At 47.5% G+C, this 17,422-nt stretch overlaps 1 protein-coding gene and 1 pseudogene across 2 annotated transcripts in view; one reads left to right on the plus strand and one right to left on the minus strand.

The window, feature by feature from the left end:
* Window positions 1–1,355, minus strand: part of ABHD2 (abhydrolase domain containing 2, acylglycerol lipase) — a 96,338-nt gene extending 94,983 nt beyond the window's left edge. Inside the window, exon 1 of one of the 2 annotated variants that reach the window (XM_059180025.1) lies at window positions 1,211–1,354. The gene's annotated coding sequence lies outside the window, so the exon portion shown is untranslated. Of the gene's footprint in view, window positions 1–1,210 lie in introns of both variants that reach the window. The other variant, XM_059180026.1, reaches the window with a different exon arrangement.
* LOC131835443 (small ribosomal subunit protein uS5-like) lies at window positions 474–17,341 on the plus strand (annotated as a pseudogene).
* The last annotated feature ends 81 nt before the right edge of the window (window positions 17,342–17,422 follow it).

A 17,422-nucleotide genomic window follows, 5' to 3' on the forward strand; every position in this document is an offset into this window, starting at 1 on the left:
TTCTTCTTTGGACTCGACTTAATGCGGTTGTAACGAAATGGCGCTGGAAAAGCTCCGGGAGCAGAAAACATGAACTGTGCCAAACCTACAGTCTCCCAGGCCCCTCTCTTGAGCCTGTTCTTGGAACCTGCCCTTGGATCTGGTTACTGGAATGCAGGTGAAACTGACCCACTGGAAGGGGGGAGGCAACCAAAAGAGAGGAATTGGGGGAGATTAAGATTGGGGGAGATTGATGCAGTCCAAGGTAGTTCTAATTACAGAGTTTCATGATGCCTAAATAAACCTTATCTTCTGGGTATACTCCATTCTCTTTGCTGACACCCACTCTTCAGAGTTAAGACCACAGAATGCATTATGGTGAATTCAACACCTGGTTCCCAACTAACAGACCCCCAGAAAAAGCCCTCTCAAGCTAGGCATTAAAGGTCACCCAGAGTGCATCTGCGAATAGAGAAGGGCCTTACAGGTGGGTCATGGAGCCCTCCTTTGAGAGTCTTTCGGAAGCATCCCTGACAGGTGGCTGTCATCTGTCTGGCCTCTGCCTGGACGCTTCCAAGGTCGAGGCACCGGCTGCCTCCCCCGACAGGCAGCCGCTTGCACTGCTGGACAGCTCTCTGTGGGTAAAGCCCACGAAGCGCCTAGAACAGTGCTTGGCGCGGGGCCAAGCTCATTAGTAAGTGCGTCTCCGACTGGGTCGAAAGCTGCCTCCTTACAACTTGAACCCATCGGTCCTTGGTGCGCCCCTGGAACCCTGAAACGCAGAGGCCCCCGGGGATGCCGGGAGCTGTAATCAGGCCCCTGGGCCCTCTCCTTCCAGCTGCGGATCCCAGACCTCCATCACCAGGCCTGGGTCGGCAGACCTCCTCCCCAGACCCCAGAGGTCCCAAGAGTGTGCACCGATGATGGGATGGTCGGCAGGGAGGCCGCAGTCAGGGAGGTCCCCATCCTCGGAAGCCGCGGTAGGAGGGGACAAAGGGCTTTCAGAAAGGCGTATCCCACCCGCTGCGGTCCGGCTGCCTCCCTCCCCGCCACTGGGCGAGCCGACCCTGGGGACCCCTGCGGCGCCAGGTGACAGGCCCCGGAGAATCAGAGGCGCAGGCATCGGCGCGATGGGCCGAGCCACGACGGGGACCTCTGGGCTCAGGGGTTTGGCGCGACGGATACCGGCCGCGATCCCGGCTTAGCGGAGTTCGCTCGACCGTGGCTTTACCTGCGCGTGGTTGACCGCGGGCCAGCTTGCCCCCAGCCCGGTTCCTGCAGCTCCGCGGCTGCCGGCGGCGCTCATGGAAATGCAGCCGGAACCCCTGGCCAGTGCAGCTCCCGCCGCTACCGGCCCCGCCCAAGCAACTGCCGCCACGCCCCTGACGACGGCTTCTGCCACGCCCCCGACACGGAACCCGCCCTCTCATTGGACGGCCCAGCCGCTGCTCTGCCAGCCCCGCGAGTTCATTGCACCCAGCGGGCAGCCCATTGGTCAGCGGAGCTGCTCCTCAGAATGGAGGCGGAACCCTCGGGGAAGAAGTCCTCCACAGTTGGTTACCTTTGACGTCTTTAGCCCGTGGACTGACTCGCTATTGGATAAGGCTGGCCCGGAGGGGGCGGGGAAAAGGGAGGAGGACTAAAGGATGGGTCGTGTTTGATGTGGATCCGGGCGGGGTGCGGAGAGGGAGGCAGTTATGACTGCGAGCTTGTTTTGGGGGCTGGGTAAGGTCAGGGGTCTTGTGAAATTGAGAGAGGGGGAGCCCGACTAGGTAGTTCAGCTGTGAAGTCCGCCGGGTCTAGGCCGACCTACTAACTCACCTGTAGCCCAGGATAGAGCGCACAACACCGGCCGTGACCGAGACGGAGGAGGCACCGAGCCGCATGGAGAGGAAAGGATGTGGAGACGGGAGCCTCTGGCTCCTTCCAGCTGGGTTAGGGTGATGGGGACATGCCGGCGCAGTGTGGACCTGTCGCTGTCCCACCGCCCTTTCAGCCCTCAAGATGCCCCTAGCGCAGTGGGAGGCAGCCAGGAGGCAAGTAGCCTTTAGAGTCAGACCTGCTGTTGACTCCTACTGGTTGCGTGGTCGCGAGGAAGTCACTTAACCTTTCCGCATGCACCCTGATTCCTTTGGCTACCGGGAGGAACAATAGTAGTTGACAAGGAGATTAAATAAACCTGATAATCACCACCAGTGCCTGGCACTCAGCAGGCGTTTAATCAAGACTGGTTCCCACCCACTCACCTCCATGGGTCCGTGGAACTCGGCCCAGTTCTAAAATTCTATGAGCCTGAAACTGCTTTTGGCACGTGCTTTGTCAAGAATAGAACAATTGACGGACTTGAAATGCAACCCGCTTTAAAGGTGGACAGGGCCACCCTATCACCGCACCGGAGGGCCGGGGGTTAGAGAGCAGATGAGACCCGAGCAACATTTAGCGAGAGAAGGGAAGTGGTATTTGCAGCAATGTTAAATTTTTTCCAGCTCATTTCAGGATTATGACAAGGAAAAATGGAACATTCCCCCTCCTGTTCAGCCTTCCAAGTGTCCATTGGCCCAAGTTTCACGGAGGGTGCCCAAGTAATCCTTTGAAGGCTGATCAGCACTGAGCCAGAAACCACCGCATAAAATCTTTCAGTTCAGGGACTCCTGAAGCCCATCCCCCTTCTGAAGGTGTGGGAGTCCTAGAGTGTGAACAGAAATAGCCTCTTTGGCCAGAATTTAGCCCCAGACCCTTTGGGTCTGCCTTTGAGAGAACCCATACCCAAGGTGTCCCAGGAAGAAGGAGAAGAAAGAATCCTTTGCCAATGTTGTATTTTTCAGTCACTTACCAAAAAAAAAAAAAAAAAAAAAAAGAAAGAAAGAAAGAAAAGAAAGAAAGAAAGAAAGAAAGAAAGAAAAGAAAAAAAGTTGCACCTCAGTAGGACCCCCAGGGTTCTGACTCTTGCATTAATACAGCTTGGGCTACCAGAAAAGAACTTTAGATCTGTGGCCAGTTGTGTGTGTACGCACGCGTGTGTGGGCACACACACATGCGCATGAAGGCACATTTGTTTCTGTTCCATTTTCCCAGTTCTCCTGTCTTTAAATAGTACTGCTTGGTGGTCATACCCTGTCTGTACCTGTGCTGGGGAAACTGTCCCAACACAGGTCTGCTCCTACTGGTGTTTGCTAAAGGAGACAGAGACGTCTCCTATGGTCCAGGAAGGCGTTGAAGTGACTCCTGAGATCTGGGAAGATTTTTCCGGCTTGATTCAGAGCCATAGAAAGCAGCTGTTAAGAGTAGAGTGCTCTACCGGATGAATTTTTTTTCCCCATGTCAGGGGCACAGCTTCAGCCAAGAGTTCCAGAAAGGAATTCTAAAACACAATTGCATCACAAAGGCTCAAAAAAGTGCACCGCAGAGTCACCTGGGAGGCTCAATCAGTTAAGCTTCAGATTCCTGATTTCAGCTCAGGTCATGATCTCAGGGTCATGAGGTCCGGCTCTGTGCTGGGCATGGAGCCTGCTTAAAACTGTCTCCCCAGTTCTCCCTATGTACCCCCCCTTAAAAAAAAAGAGCCCACTTAAGAACGTTTTCCCTAAGGTGATCATTTTAAAGTCCCTCAGAAGTGGGGGATCACTCAAAAGTGAGGATCACAGAATTCAGGGTTTGTTTTCATATACTCTTTCTTCCTCCTCCCTTTCTTTCAAGATTTTATTTATTTGACAGAGAGAGCGAGAGAGGGAACATACAGGGGAATGGGAGAAGGAGAAGCAGGCCTCCTGCCAAGCAGGGAGCCCAATGCAGGGCTCGATCCCAGGACCCTGAGATCATGTCCTGAGCCGAAGGCAGACGTTTAACAACTGAGCCACCCAGGCGCTCCTACACTTTATTTTTCTTAGTAATTTTAGATTCAAGGTGCTGGCTGGCTCAGTTGGAAAAGCATGCAACTCGATCTCAGGGTCATAAGTCAAGCCCTACATTGGGTGTAGAGATTACTTAAGTAGCTTAAAGAAAATAGATAAAAAGTTTTAGATTCACAGCAAAATTGGGTAGAAAGTTTAGAAAGTTCCCATTTATCCATCCCCCCCAACACAGGCAGGATTTTTTTTTTTTTTAAGATTTTATTTATTTTACAGAGAGAGAGAGCCCATGAGTTGGAAGGACAGACGGAAAACAAGAGAATCCCAAGCAGACTCCAAGGTGAGCACAGAGCCGAAGTGGGGCTTCATCTCACAACCCTGAGATCATGACCTGAACGGAAATCAAGAGTCAGAAGCCCAACCAACCGAACCATCCAGGTGCCCAGGATTATTATTATTTTTTTAAATGTTATTTATTTATCTGAGAAAGAGTGCGTGTGAACGTGCATGTGTCAGTATGGGGAGAAGGAGAGAGAGACTCTCAAGCAGATTCCCCACTGAGCGTGGAGCAGAGGAGCGGCTCCATCCCACGACCCCGAGATCATGACCTGAGCCAAAACCAAGAGTCAGACACTCAACCGACTGACCCACTGGTGTCTGACGGGCAGGATTATTTTTTACTAGCAGTATCTACCAGCAGGTGAAACTTCTCCTTTAGAATATCCTTTCCAAAAGAGGGTTCCCAGGACTGAATTAAGGTTTCTGAGACTAGATCTCATCACTATAATCAGTGAGAGGAAAGTGGGGAAGGATGTGGCTGACAAAACAGTGCTAAAAACCACAGCCTAGAAACTCATGAAATTTCTCAGAGGGCCTGAGAGCACCGGGAGTCAAAGATTGTTACTTTCTTTTTCCACCCAGTGCTGCCTGTGTAAAGTCTAGGAAGGGAGGTCAGAGTTGTCCATGGCCAGACTTCCTGGCTAGCTTCTCATTGATAATGGAGATGAAATTTGTTTAGAAGTTCTAAGTCCCAGTATGTAATAGTTGCGTGAGGGCAAACTATGATGAAATTCCAGGGTTTGGCTTGGTTTGTTATCAGAAAAAGCTTCCCACTGGCTGTTTAAAACAGTGATGAATAGCTAGTTTATGTTTTAGGCTGCTTCCTTAAACCTACATGGGAAGCTCTCTGTTAAAAAAAAAAAAAAAAAAAATGCATAGGGCTCTTTTTCGCCAGGGAGAGTCTTTGTTTATGCCAACTGCCCTGGAAAATTTTTAATAGTGCCTCCCTTTCGTGTCAAATGTTCTTAGTTTAGATGATAAATGATATGGCAGTACTTACATACACAGGGCCCAGCACTGAAAATGCTCATAAAATGCACTCACACACACAGAGGTGAAAAGCTGTTCCAGCCTTATAATCAGATACAGGGTATCAGACAGGTGTTTGGCTCAAGATGACTTCTTAATCACCATGCATTCCTCTTCTTGACGTCATCCTTAATTACAGTCATAAAAATTGAGTTCCTCATGCTATCAACTCAAAAGGAGTCAGTAAAACTTGTGCATTAAATAAGTATATCACACAGCCTTTCCTGCCTCGTTCATGTTATTGAGCTATTTTAAAGCTGTTTACATCCTACCAGAGATCCCTATTTTGTTTCTCCGTACCCAGAATTAACAAGAGAGCAAATATTTTTATTGCACAGAACCCACAGTACAAATAAGATAGACAGAACAATAAACCAAAGTCCCATCTCAATATAGGACAAATACATAGTGAAGAGATACCAAAAAGACTAAGCAGTAAGCAACAGAGCCTAATCAACACTGTGAACCATTAAGCAGAGGAGGGAACAATTTCTCCTGATTCAGATTCTTGGAGATTTGAACTGGGCCTTGGAGTTGGGGTGGGGAGAGGTGAGGACAACAGGAACAGAAGCCTCTAAGTGGAAAAATACAAGATGTTTTGTCTGGAGCAGAGTCCAAGTGGGGAATCAGCAGGAGAGAAGATGAAAAGGTGAATAGGGCTTGTGGTGGATGGCAGTCAATGCCTTCATCTGAGTTCATGGCTTCATCTCAGCTGCCTGAGTAGTTAGGACATCCTAGCACAGTGTATGGCCTGCTTCGGGTATCTGTATGTATTCTTCCTAATTTTGAACCTCTCTCTTTATTATCTGGTTGTTATTAATAGTTTCATTAAACTCACCCACTTTTTATTTATTTTTTTTAAGATTTTATTTATTTATTTGACAGAGAGAGAGAGAGCATATGCAGGAAGAGTGGCAGGCAGAGAGAGAGGGAGAAGCAGGCTCCCTGCCGAGCAAGGAGCCCCATGCAGGACTCAATCCCAGGACCCTGAGATCATGACCTGAGCCAAAGGCAGATGCTTAACTACTGAGCCAACCAGGTGTCCCTTGCCCACTTTTTAAATGCCTTCTTGTGCCCAATACTAAATCAGTGGTTCTCAACTGGGGGCAAGTTCATCCACAACCCCAGGACATATCTGGAGATGCTTTTTGGTTGTCACAACTGAAGATAGTGACACTAACATTTAGTAGGTTAGAAGCCAAGGGTGTTGCTGAACAGGACAGCCCCACAACAAAGAATTATCTGGTCCCAAATGTCAGTCATGCTGAGCTTGAGAAATCCTGCACACCTAACCAATGATGTCTGTGATATCACAGGCTTGATATGCTGGTTAGATTTTATTCTACTTTACATGAAAATAATTTCACAATTATTAAATTTTAAGAATGTTCTTCCCCGTGCTACTTGATTCCAACAGATATTTGGATACCCACACTAAGGGCAGCATTATCCACAATAGCCAAAAGGAGGAAGCAACCCAACTGTCCATTGATGGATGAATGGATAAACCAAGCGTAGCACAGGCATACAATGGGGAATTGTCCAGCCATAAAAAGGAAGAAAATTCTGACCCATGCTCCACCAGGAGTGAACCTTGAAGACATTATGCTAAGTGAAATAAGCCAGTTACAGAAGGACAAATGTTGCATGATTCCACTTACAGGAGGAACCTAGAGAGTCACATTCATGGGGACAGAAAATAGAATAGTGGCTACCAGGGATGGGGACAGGGAGTAATGGGTTGTTATTTAAAGGGTACAGAGCTTCTGTTTTGCAGGATGAAGTAGTTCTGGCATTGGAGGTGTTGATGCTTGTACAGCAACATGAATGTGCTTAATATCACTGGTTGTATATTTAAAAGTGGGTGAGAGGGTAAACTTTATATAAGGTATATTCCACCACAGTAAGAAACGTTAAGCTTTTTCTTGGGATCACCCGTGATACATCTCAACCTGCTTTCAAAAACATGAGTCCCAGCTCATAGTAGATGAATAACATTTGTTGAATGAAATGGAAGGGAGTTAGATTTATCTTCTTCTAAACCATAAGAAGCAATTGAAGAGGGGTTCCTGGGTGGCTCAGTTGGTTAAGCAACTGCCTTAAGCTCAGGTCATGATCCTGGAGTCCTGGGATGGAGTCCCACATCAGGATCCCTGCTCAGCAGAGAGTCTGCTGCTCCTGCTGACCTCTCTCCTCTCATGTGCTCTCTCCCTCATTCTCTCTCTCTCTCTCAAATAAATAAATAAAAAAAATATTTTTTGAAAAAGAAGCAATTGAAGGACATGTGCTTTAGAAGCAGAAAGATCTGAATTTCAATCCAGCCTGTGGTATTCATTGGCTGTGTTCTCTCGGGGGAAGTGAACTGAGACTTTATGAGTCTCAGTTTCTACCTTTATACTGTAAATAAAATAATGCCCATCTCATAATGTTAGAAAATGACATAATGTGTATGAAATGCTTACATAGTATATGTATACATTACATAGTATATTGTTTGTGCTCTATGAGCGATCACTATTGATACTGTCATTATTATTTTTTAACAGATTTACTGGGATATAATTCACATGTAATACAATTTTCCTATTTGATGTGTGCAATTCAATGGGTTTTCATGTATTTAGAATGTGCAACTATACCACAATCAATTTTAGAACATTTTTATCCCCCCAAAAGGAATCCCCTTGTCCACTAGAAATCACTCCCCATTTCCCCCAAAAGCAACCTCCACCAGCTCGAGACAATCCACTATCTACTTTCTGTCTTGATAGGCTGGCCTATTCTGGATGTGTCATGTAGATGGCCTCATACACGATGTGGTCTTTTATGACTGGCTTCTTTCCCTTAAAATGTTTTCAAGGTTCATTCACATTGTAGCATGTGTTCATCTCTTATTCCTTTTCTTTTTAATTGAGCTGTAAGTGTTCTTTATATATTATAGATACAAGTCCTTTATCAGATATATGATCAGATACTTGCTCCCATTCTGTGAAGTGCCTTTTCATATTAATGGTATCCCTGGAAACACAGAAGTTTTTCATTTTGACGAAGTCCAGCTTACCTATTTCTGTTTGTGCTTCTGTTATCAAATTGAAGAAAGCTTTTCCTAATCCAAGATCAACGGGGATTTACTCCTGTATTTTCTTCTAAGAGTTTTCTAGTGTTAGCTTTTACGTTTAGGTCTATGCCTATTTTGAGTTAATTTTTGTGTCCTGTAAGCAAGATGCCCAGATTCATTCTTGTGCATGTGATGTCCAATTGCCCAGCACCATTTACTGAAAAATACTTTTTTTTCCCGGGTGCCTGGTGGCTCAGTGGGTTAAGCTGCTGCCTTTGGCTCAGGTCATGATCTCAGGGTCCTGGGATCGAGGCCCGCATCGGGCTCTCTGCTCAGCAGGGAGCCTGCTTCCCTCTCTCTCTCTCTGCCTGCTTCTCTGTCTACTTGTGATCTCTCTCTGTCAAATAAATAAATAAAATCTTTAAAAAAAAAAAAAAACACTTTTTTTCCCCCATTGAATGTCACACTTGTCAAAAATCAGTTGGCCAGAGATGTACAGGTTCCCTTCTGGGCTCTTAGTTCTAGTTCTCTGATCTATATGTCTCTCATTATACTGTCATAATTACTGTAGTCTTTATGGTAAGTTTTTAAAAATTGATAATTGTGAGTCCTCCAAGTTTGTTCTCCTTTTTTGAGGTTGTGTTGCCTCTTCTGGCTCTTCTAATGAATTTTTCATTTCAGTTCTTGAAATTTCTGACTCCAGAATTTCCATTGGTTCTTTTATAATTTCGCTTTACTGAGATTCTCCCTTTTAAAAAAAAAATTATTTATTTATTTGACAGACAGAGATCACAAGTAGGCAGAGAGGCAGGCAGAGAGAGAAGGGGAAGCAGGCTCCCCGCTGAGCAGAGAGCCCGGTGTGGGGCTCGATCCCAGGACCCCAAGATCTTGACCTGAGCCAAAGGCAGAGGCTTTAGCCCACTGAGCCACCCAGGTGCCCCCACATTTTTTTTTTTAACATATAATGCATTATTTGCTTCGGAGTACACGTCTGTGATTCATCAGTCTTACACAGCTCACAGCACTCACCATAGCACACACCCTCCCCAATGAGATTCTCTCCTTAATCAGACACTGTCATCAGATCATCCTTTACTTCTTTAAACATGGTTTCCTCTTTCTTTGACCATATTTATGACAATTGCTTTGAAGTCTTTGTCTGCTATGTCTGACATGTGAACCCTCTTGAAGGCAGTTTCTGATACCTGATGTTTTTCTTGTATATAGGTCATACATTCCTGTGTCTTCACATGTATCACAGTTTTCTTTGAAAACTGGATATTTTAGGTAACTTTGGATATAGACTCCTCCCTACTCTGGGGATTATTGTTGTTTGCTTGTTTACTTGTTCAGTGACTTGGCTGGACTATTCTAGTGAAATCAACTCCCTCATAATGCACATTCTGACATCACTCTTCACGGCATACAGCCTTGGATATGTACCCCGTGGATATGGTCAGTCTCTCTGGGGTGACAGTGGTCTTAACACGACTTTGTCTATTGGGGTACCTGGATGGCTCTGTTGCTTAAGTGTCCGACTTTGGCTCAGGTCAAGATTTCAGGGTCCTGGGATTCAGAGCCCCATGTCAGGTTCCCAGCTCAGTGGGGAGCCTTCTCCCTCTCTTCCCCTCCCCCTTTCCCCCTACTTGTCCTCTCTCTCTCAAATAAATAAAAAAATAAAATCTAAAAAAAAAAAATCCCAACAAAACTTTGTCTCTTTACCGATTTCTTTTTTTTTTTTTTTTAAGATTTTATTTATTTATAAGACAGACAGAATCACAAGTAGAGAGGCAGGCAGAGAGAGAGGAGGAAGCAGGCTTCCCGAGGAGCAGAGAGCCCGATGCGGGGCTCAATCCCAGGACCCTGGGATCATGACCTGATCCGAAGGCAGAGGCTTTAACCCACTGAGCCACCCAGGTGCCCTAGCCCCTGTTTACAGGATTTCTGTGTTCAGCCTTCTGCCTCTTGCGGTATCCGACTGTCAGCCTCCACCAGCGGCTGGCTGGTCACTCTACTGGGTTTAACATTGTCCTGGGGCATAAACCGCTCTACAATTTTGTCCAGCTAAATCTGGGCCCCATTCCAGGGGTAGTCTTCAAGGCTTATTCCAATCAAGAGGGTTCTCCATAGCTGTCTCTTTTCCTGGTTCTTTCTGTGTACATCTCGCTAGTCGACAGTTGAACTGCTTGCCCAGGAAGAGCCCCCAGACTCTTCTTGGCTCCTTACCAACAACGTTTCCATTGTTTTTTGAAAGTACCCTATGCTTGAAGTTCCCTACACTGTATTCCAAATAAAGTCAGTTTCTTTGGGGAGAGCTTTGGAGCTCTCTGTTCCTATGGCCTGCTTCTCCTCCTAGGCAAAACCACTGCTCCATGGGGAGCGTGGGCAGGGACAATGGCCTTCTTCTCTCAAGAGTGACAACTTTGCTTTATGAACAGATTGCTGGACGAGGGTAGTAGACTCTACTCTTGTCTCCTTGCTTCCCCTCCCCACTAGAATCTCTATCCTGTGAGCCAGCTGGGGCAAAGGGGATGGAGGCCCCAGTATTTTTAGCCTGTGCTGCCCAAGATAGAGCTTGTGCCCTAGGAGTGGGAGCTAGGTAGAGGCAATGAGCTCCAGTCCTCTTGGCCAATCTTGCTTGGAATAGAGCTCTGAGAAATGCTGGCAGCCTGTCCCTCTGGGAGACATGCTTGCGCGCCAAGGGAGGAGGAAGCTCTGTGTTCTTGGCTTCACCTGCCCAGAGTGGAGCTCCCATCAGGCAGAGCTGGGACTGGGCAGGAGAGAAGGAAGGAGAGAGGTTTGAGGCTCAGATGTCACTCACACTGTTCTCACCAAGATTTAGTGAATTTTCCTGACTAAAAGTTCTTAATTTGCTGTGTGCTCTTTAAACACTTTTCAGAGACTGTGAATTGTTATGGTTTTATTTTGTTTTCTTAAATTTTCCCCAGTTACAGGGCACCTGGGGGGCTCAGTGGGTTAAAGCCTCTGCCTTCGGCTCAGGGCATGATCTCAGGGTCCTGGGATCGAGCCCCGCATCGGGCTCTCTGCTCAGCGGGGAGCCTGCTTCCACCCCCACCCGCCTCTCTGCCTACTTGTGCTCTCTGTCAAATAAATAAATAAAATCTTAAAAAAAAATTTTTTCCCCTGTTACCATTGTTTCTCCATGGAGAGAGTTCACGGAGCAACTCACGTCACCATTCCAGAAGTCAGGCGTTCTGTTTTGCTTATTTATCATGAGGCGGTACCTCAGTCAGGCTGGAGGCAGGGTGCAGGGGAATGTGGAAGGTGGGGAGACTGATGCCAGGTGGAAGAGGTGGGGGCTGCTGCACTGGCTCAGGTGTAAAGTGACAGAGGTCTGAACGTGACGGAGGGAGTACAGAAGTGCAGAAGTGCTGGGGGTACAGCCAGACTCGTCAAAAGCTCCCCGCAGATTAAATCTGGGGTGCCTGGGTGGGGGCGGGAAGGGTCAGAGAGAACACCAAGATTATTCTAGTATGGGAGAGGCTGGCCTGGTCTGAGGTAGAGCCCTGGAGACCCCGGTAGCAGATCTATCGGAGGGAAAGGACAAATAGTGCATTGCGCTCAGGAAGGTGGGACTCAAGAGCAGGCAGAAAGTCAAGCTTGGAGACAAAGAATTTTGCTGTCACACGTTTTGTGTAACGCTTTGCAACAGTGCCCACACACAAGATAGCAGGAGTCATGAGAGTAGATAAGTGCCAGAGAGAGCGAGAAAAGCAGACCAGGTCACCTTCCATGTGGGAGAACAGAACTCGTGGTAGGCAAGAATGAGGGAGATTGAGCAGTTATCTCCAGAAAGGTAGAAATCATGAGAGCTAACACTTATTATAACCCTTACTAAGAGCCAAGCACTGTTTTAAAAACTTTCTGTGTTTTCTTCTATTTAATCTCACAGTTAACGTCACAGCGTTGGTATTGCCCCCATCTTATAGCTCAGAACACTGAGACCAGAGAGATGAACTAATGGGCTCTTGCAGGTGGTATGCGATGGGGCCTGAGTTAAAAACCAAAGCCATCATGAACGTACGTAACGTTCATTCCCAAGTGTGTACCCAAAGAAACGTGCATATGCCAGTGTTCGTGGCGGCACCATTTGCGACAGTTTAGGCTGTAAATAGCCCTAATGTCCATCAACACTAGAATGGATACACAAATTATGGCATCTTCATATCCAGTGGAATATTATACAGCAGTTAAAATGGAAAACCCCATTGTTAGAAGCAACAGCACAGACATAATGTTGGGCAAAAGAAGCCACTCATAACAGAGACCGTGTTGTTTGATGCTACTTACATTGAGGCAAAATGAATCTACAGTGTAAGTAAGTCAGGTCACCTCTGTGTGGTCGCAGAGACCAGGAGAGGGCATGAGGAGGGGGTCCAGTAACGCTCTGTTTCCTGATCCAGGTGGTGGTTACACAGGTGTGTTCATTTATGAAATGTCACCAAGCCGCACACTTCTAGTTCCTGTACTTTTTTGTGGACAGGTAACACTTCACTACAAAGTCGACTAAGACAGAAGAAAGCAAAAGGGGAAAAGGCCATATGATTTGAGGGCACACCCTGTGAACCAGGGAGCTGTCAAGATAGCAGCTGTCGTGTTTCCTCTTCAGTGAGTAAAATGTAAAGAAAAATACAGAGGGGAGTGCCTAAAATTATACACTTAAAAGAAATTTAAGCGGCAGATGGATCAAATGCAACATATGGGCCTTGTTAGCATCCTTATTAAGACAGCCTGGGAAAAATAAAAATAATGAAACAATCAGAGACTTTGAACACATTGCATCTCGGATGACGTTAAGGTATTATTGATTTTAGGTTTATTAATTGTACCATGATGATTTTTAAAAGGCTCTATATTTTCAGAGGTACATATTGACGTGTTTATGAGTGAAATGATGTGACATTTGGGAATTGCTTCAAAATAATGTGTGTGTGAGTGGAGAGATGAAACCAGATTGACCAGGAGTTAGTTGATCACTGTTGAGGGTGGGAAGTGGTTACCTGGGTGTCACTGTACTATTCTCTCTACTTGGTATAATTTTGAACATATTTGTAAATAAGAGTTTTTTTTAAATAAAGATTTTATTCATCTATTTGACAGAGAGTGCAGCAGGCAGAGGGTGAGAGAGAAGCAGGCTCCCCGCTGAGCAGGGAGCCCAATGGGGGGGCTCAATCTCAGGACCCCGGGGATCATGACCTGAGCTGAAAGCAGATGCTTAACTGACTGAGCCACCCAGGCGCCCTATAAATAAGTTTTTTTTTTTAAAAAAAGGAAACTTACATTTAGTGTGCCTGCAATGTAATTGATGTCCATGGCTGCATATTTTTAAGTTTGCATCTCCACTGAGATGGACGGAGGTGAGCGCAAGTGCATGGCCACAGATACCAAGGGAGGAGGGAAGGTTTCTGCGGTACCTGTGGCTGTGGTTCTGCTTCTACCCACCCAGTGCTCCACTGAAATGGTTCTGGCACAGGTCACCATGACCTCCACTCACTGCCACACCTACAGTTGGTTTCCAGCCCCCCTACTTGACTTCTGGGTAGCCTGGCACTAGTGGCAGGCACCCCTGCTTTCCCCAGCCTCCCTGTCAGTCTGCATTACAGACCCTTCTTCCCGAGGCTGATTCACCCATGTAGTCTGGCCTCTAGCCTCTACCCTTCTCCTCCATACACTCCTCCCAAGCAGTTTTATCCCCTTCTAGTAGCTCCAGGTGCTGCCAGACTGTCTTTCTGAAATGCAACTTTGATCGGCCAGTTCCTTCGCTAAAACCCAGGAGCAGCTTCCCATTCCCCAGGGACCATGTTCTAACTCTTCGTAGAGGCCCAGGAGGGCTTTCAACATCTCTTCACACGCCCACCTCCTTTCTAACTACCTCCCAGCCCTCTTCGTCTTTACACCTTGCATGTCCACTGGTTACATCATCGACACTTCTGGAATGTGCCATGCTATTTCTTGCTCCCATATCTTTGATTCCATCTGGAATACTTACCTATAGACTGCCTCACTTGGAAAACTCTACTCATCGTTTGGGACTCTGCTACAGGGTCATCGCATGGGTAAAGCCTTTCCTCATCTTCCTGTGGAGTTCCCCCATTCAGTCAATTATTCATTCATTCATTCAAAAAATATTTATACTCAGGGCCCTGTGCTACGGTTGGGTGCTGAGGTCAAGAACCCACCTAGTTCACACTTACATCATGGCTTTTATCTCACCAATAGTATGAACTTACTTATATTATATAATAGCTACTAGCCACGCCTACCCCTACACCCCACCTCTTGAGGTCAAAGATAGTGACTTCTCATCTTTATACCCCAGTGATAATGGGCATTAAAGATGGTTGTTCAGTGGGCGCCTGGGTGGCTCAGTGGGTTAAGCCACTGCCTTCGGCTCAGGTCATGATCTCAGGGTCCTGGGATCGAGTCCCGCATCGGGCTCTCTGCTCAGCGGGGAGCCTGCTTCCTCCTCTCTCTCTCTGCCTGCCTCTCTGCCTGCTTGTGATCTCTCTCTGTCAAATAAATAAATAAAATCTTAAAAAAAAAAAAAAAAAGATGGTTGCTCAGTGGAAATAAAGAACAGTCACTGAGAAAAGGCCTTTGGGTCTGACTTTCCACTCTTGATAATCTTTGGGTGTCTGCGAGGTGAAGTTCCAGATCAAGGTAGACAGAATGAGCCTTTTCCCCCACGGAAACAAGATGGCAGCAAGACTGAGTGACAGGGGTGTTCAGAGTATTTTAAAAGACACTGGGAAGAGACAGTAAGAAACAGGCTTCAGATGCTAGTGAGGGGCACCTGGCTGGCTCAGTGGCTAGAGCCTCTTGACCTCGGGGTCATGAGTTTGAATCTCACATTGGGTATAGAGATGACTTAAAAAAGAAAATCTTATTTAAAAAGAAAAAAAAAAAAAGATGCTAGTGAGAGGAGGCAACCATCCAGGAGCAAAATGACAAAGGAGATGAGGTTTGCCGTTTTTGGTGGTGGTGGATAGGATGGGAGGGCAGGCCTTGGACAGACCCACAGACAGCCGTGGTAAAACTGGGAGGAGTCATCGCAGCCCCCCTGGAGGGCCTGTGCCAGGCCCAATCCTTTGCATTTTTTTTTAGTTTATTTTTATTTATTTATTTATTTATTTATTATTTTTTTAAGATTTTATTTATTTATTTGACAAACAGAGATCACAAGTAGGCAGAGCAGCAGGCACAGAGAAGGGCAGGAAGCAGGCTCCCCGCTAAGCGGAGAGCCCGATGCGGGGCTCGATCCCAGGACCCTGAGATCATGACCTGAGCCGAAGGCAGAGGCTTAACCCACTGAACCGCCCACGTGTCCCTATTTTTATTTATTTTTAAGTAATCTCCACACCCCAACGAGGGACTCAAACTCATAACCCTGAGATCAAGAGTCACGTGCCTCTCCTCCTGACCAGCCGGGGGCCCCTAACCTCTTTATCTTACTGAATCGTCACAGTGTTCGTGTTGGGATGAGGAGATGGGTTCAAAGTGTGTCAGTGACTGTCTACCAGGTTCCACATCGGAATCACCTGAGGAGTTTGTGAAGACGTGGTTCTGGGTCCCCCAGCTTTTCTGGTCTAATCTGATCAGGACAGAATGCTGACCTCTGAATTGATCAAGTCCTTCAGAGGGAGGACTAGATCCTCCCTCTGACTGAATTGACTGAATTGATCAGTCCTACGGTCAGAGGGAGAGCAAACAGAAGGAATCTGGTGTGGCAAGCGGACACCCACCTACCTGGGGACCTACTACATCAGCAGCTCTGGGCGGAGCCCAGCAATCTGGTGTGACAAGCGCCACACAGAGCTCTGATGTTCACTCAGGTTTGAGAGCCCCTGCCCGGTAGCCTCGCTCTGCCAACGTGCAGCGTCAGCGCCAGCCGGGAGCCTGTGTGGAATGCAGAGCTCAGGCCTCACCCCACACCTCCTGATTTAGAATCTGTGTTTGGCCAGACCCCTGGGCTCTTCATTCACGCAGGAGAGTTCGCGAAGCCCTGCCTTAGACCCGTAGTTCTCAAATGTGCCAGAAAAACAGCATTAACTTGGGAGCTTTTGGTTTTGAAGTACAAATGCCCAGGGTACCTGGCTGGCTCAGTGGGAAGAGCGTGCGACTCTTGGTCTTGGGGTCATGAGTTCAAGCCCCACATTGGGTGTAGAACTCACTTAAAAAAAAAAAAAAAAAAAAAAAAGCCAAATTCTGGCTTTGCCTCCGAGGAAACACCAAACGGCCAATGGTGCTGGTGCTGTGGTTGGGCCCTGGTGGGGGGCCCTGGCAGGAGGTGGGGGGCCCTGGTGGCTCCCACAGAAGCTTTGGCAGCAGCATCCAGGGCAGGGTCTCGGCCCAGATCTGGGAGGGGCAAGGCTGAGGACCAGGAGAGGATCCCCATCCCCAAGCTGGGTCAACAACAAGAAGGACAAGAAGATCTGGTCCCCAGAGATGGAGATCTCGGCTCTTCCTCCCCATCAAGGAATCTGAGATCACTGACTTTCCTGGGAGCATCCCTCAAGGATGAGGTCTCGAAGACTCTTCCTGTGCAGAAGCAGACCCGTACGGACCAGGTTCAGGTGTTGGTTGCCATCAGAGATTATGTTGGCCTGGGTGTTCAGTGCTCCAAGGAGGTAGCCGCTGCCATCTGTGGGACCATCATTGTGGCCAAGCTTGCCATCATGTGTGGCAAGGCTCCTAGGAGAACAAGACAGGCCAGCCCCACAGTGTCTCATGCGAGGTGACTGGCTGCTGTGACTCTGGGCTGGTGCGCCTTATCCCCAACACCAGGGGCACTGGCATTGTCTCAACCCCTGTGCCCAAGAAGCTACTACTGATGATGGCCCACATTGACAATGGCTAACCTTCAGCCGGGGGGCTGCACCTACCCTGGGCAACTTCACCAAAACCCCTTCTGATGCCATTCCTAAGACCTACAGCGCTCTCACCCCTGACCTCTGGAAGGAGACTATGTTCACCAAGTCTCCCTATCAGGAATTCACCGACATCTGTAAAAATCCACACTGGAGTCTCTGTGCAGAGGACCCAGGATCCAGCTGTGGCCACCGCATAGTTTTATCCAAGAAAATTTCAAGTGAATTAAAGCCTCTTAAGAAAAGGGGGGGCAGGCACCTGGCTGGCTCAGTAGGTAGAC

This window comes from Mustela lutreola, chromosome 7, assembly GCF_030435805.1.
Source record: "Mustela lutreola isolate mMusLut2 chromosome 7, mMusLut2.pri, whole genome shotgun sequence".
Classification (NCBI taxonomy): domain Eukaryota; kingdom Metazoa; phylum Chordata; class Mammalia; order Carnivora; family Mustelidae; genus Mustela; species Mustela lutreola.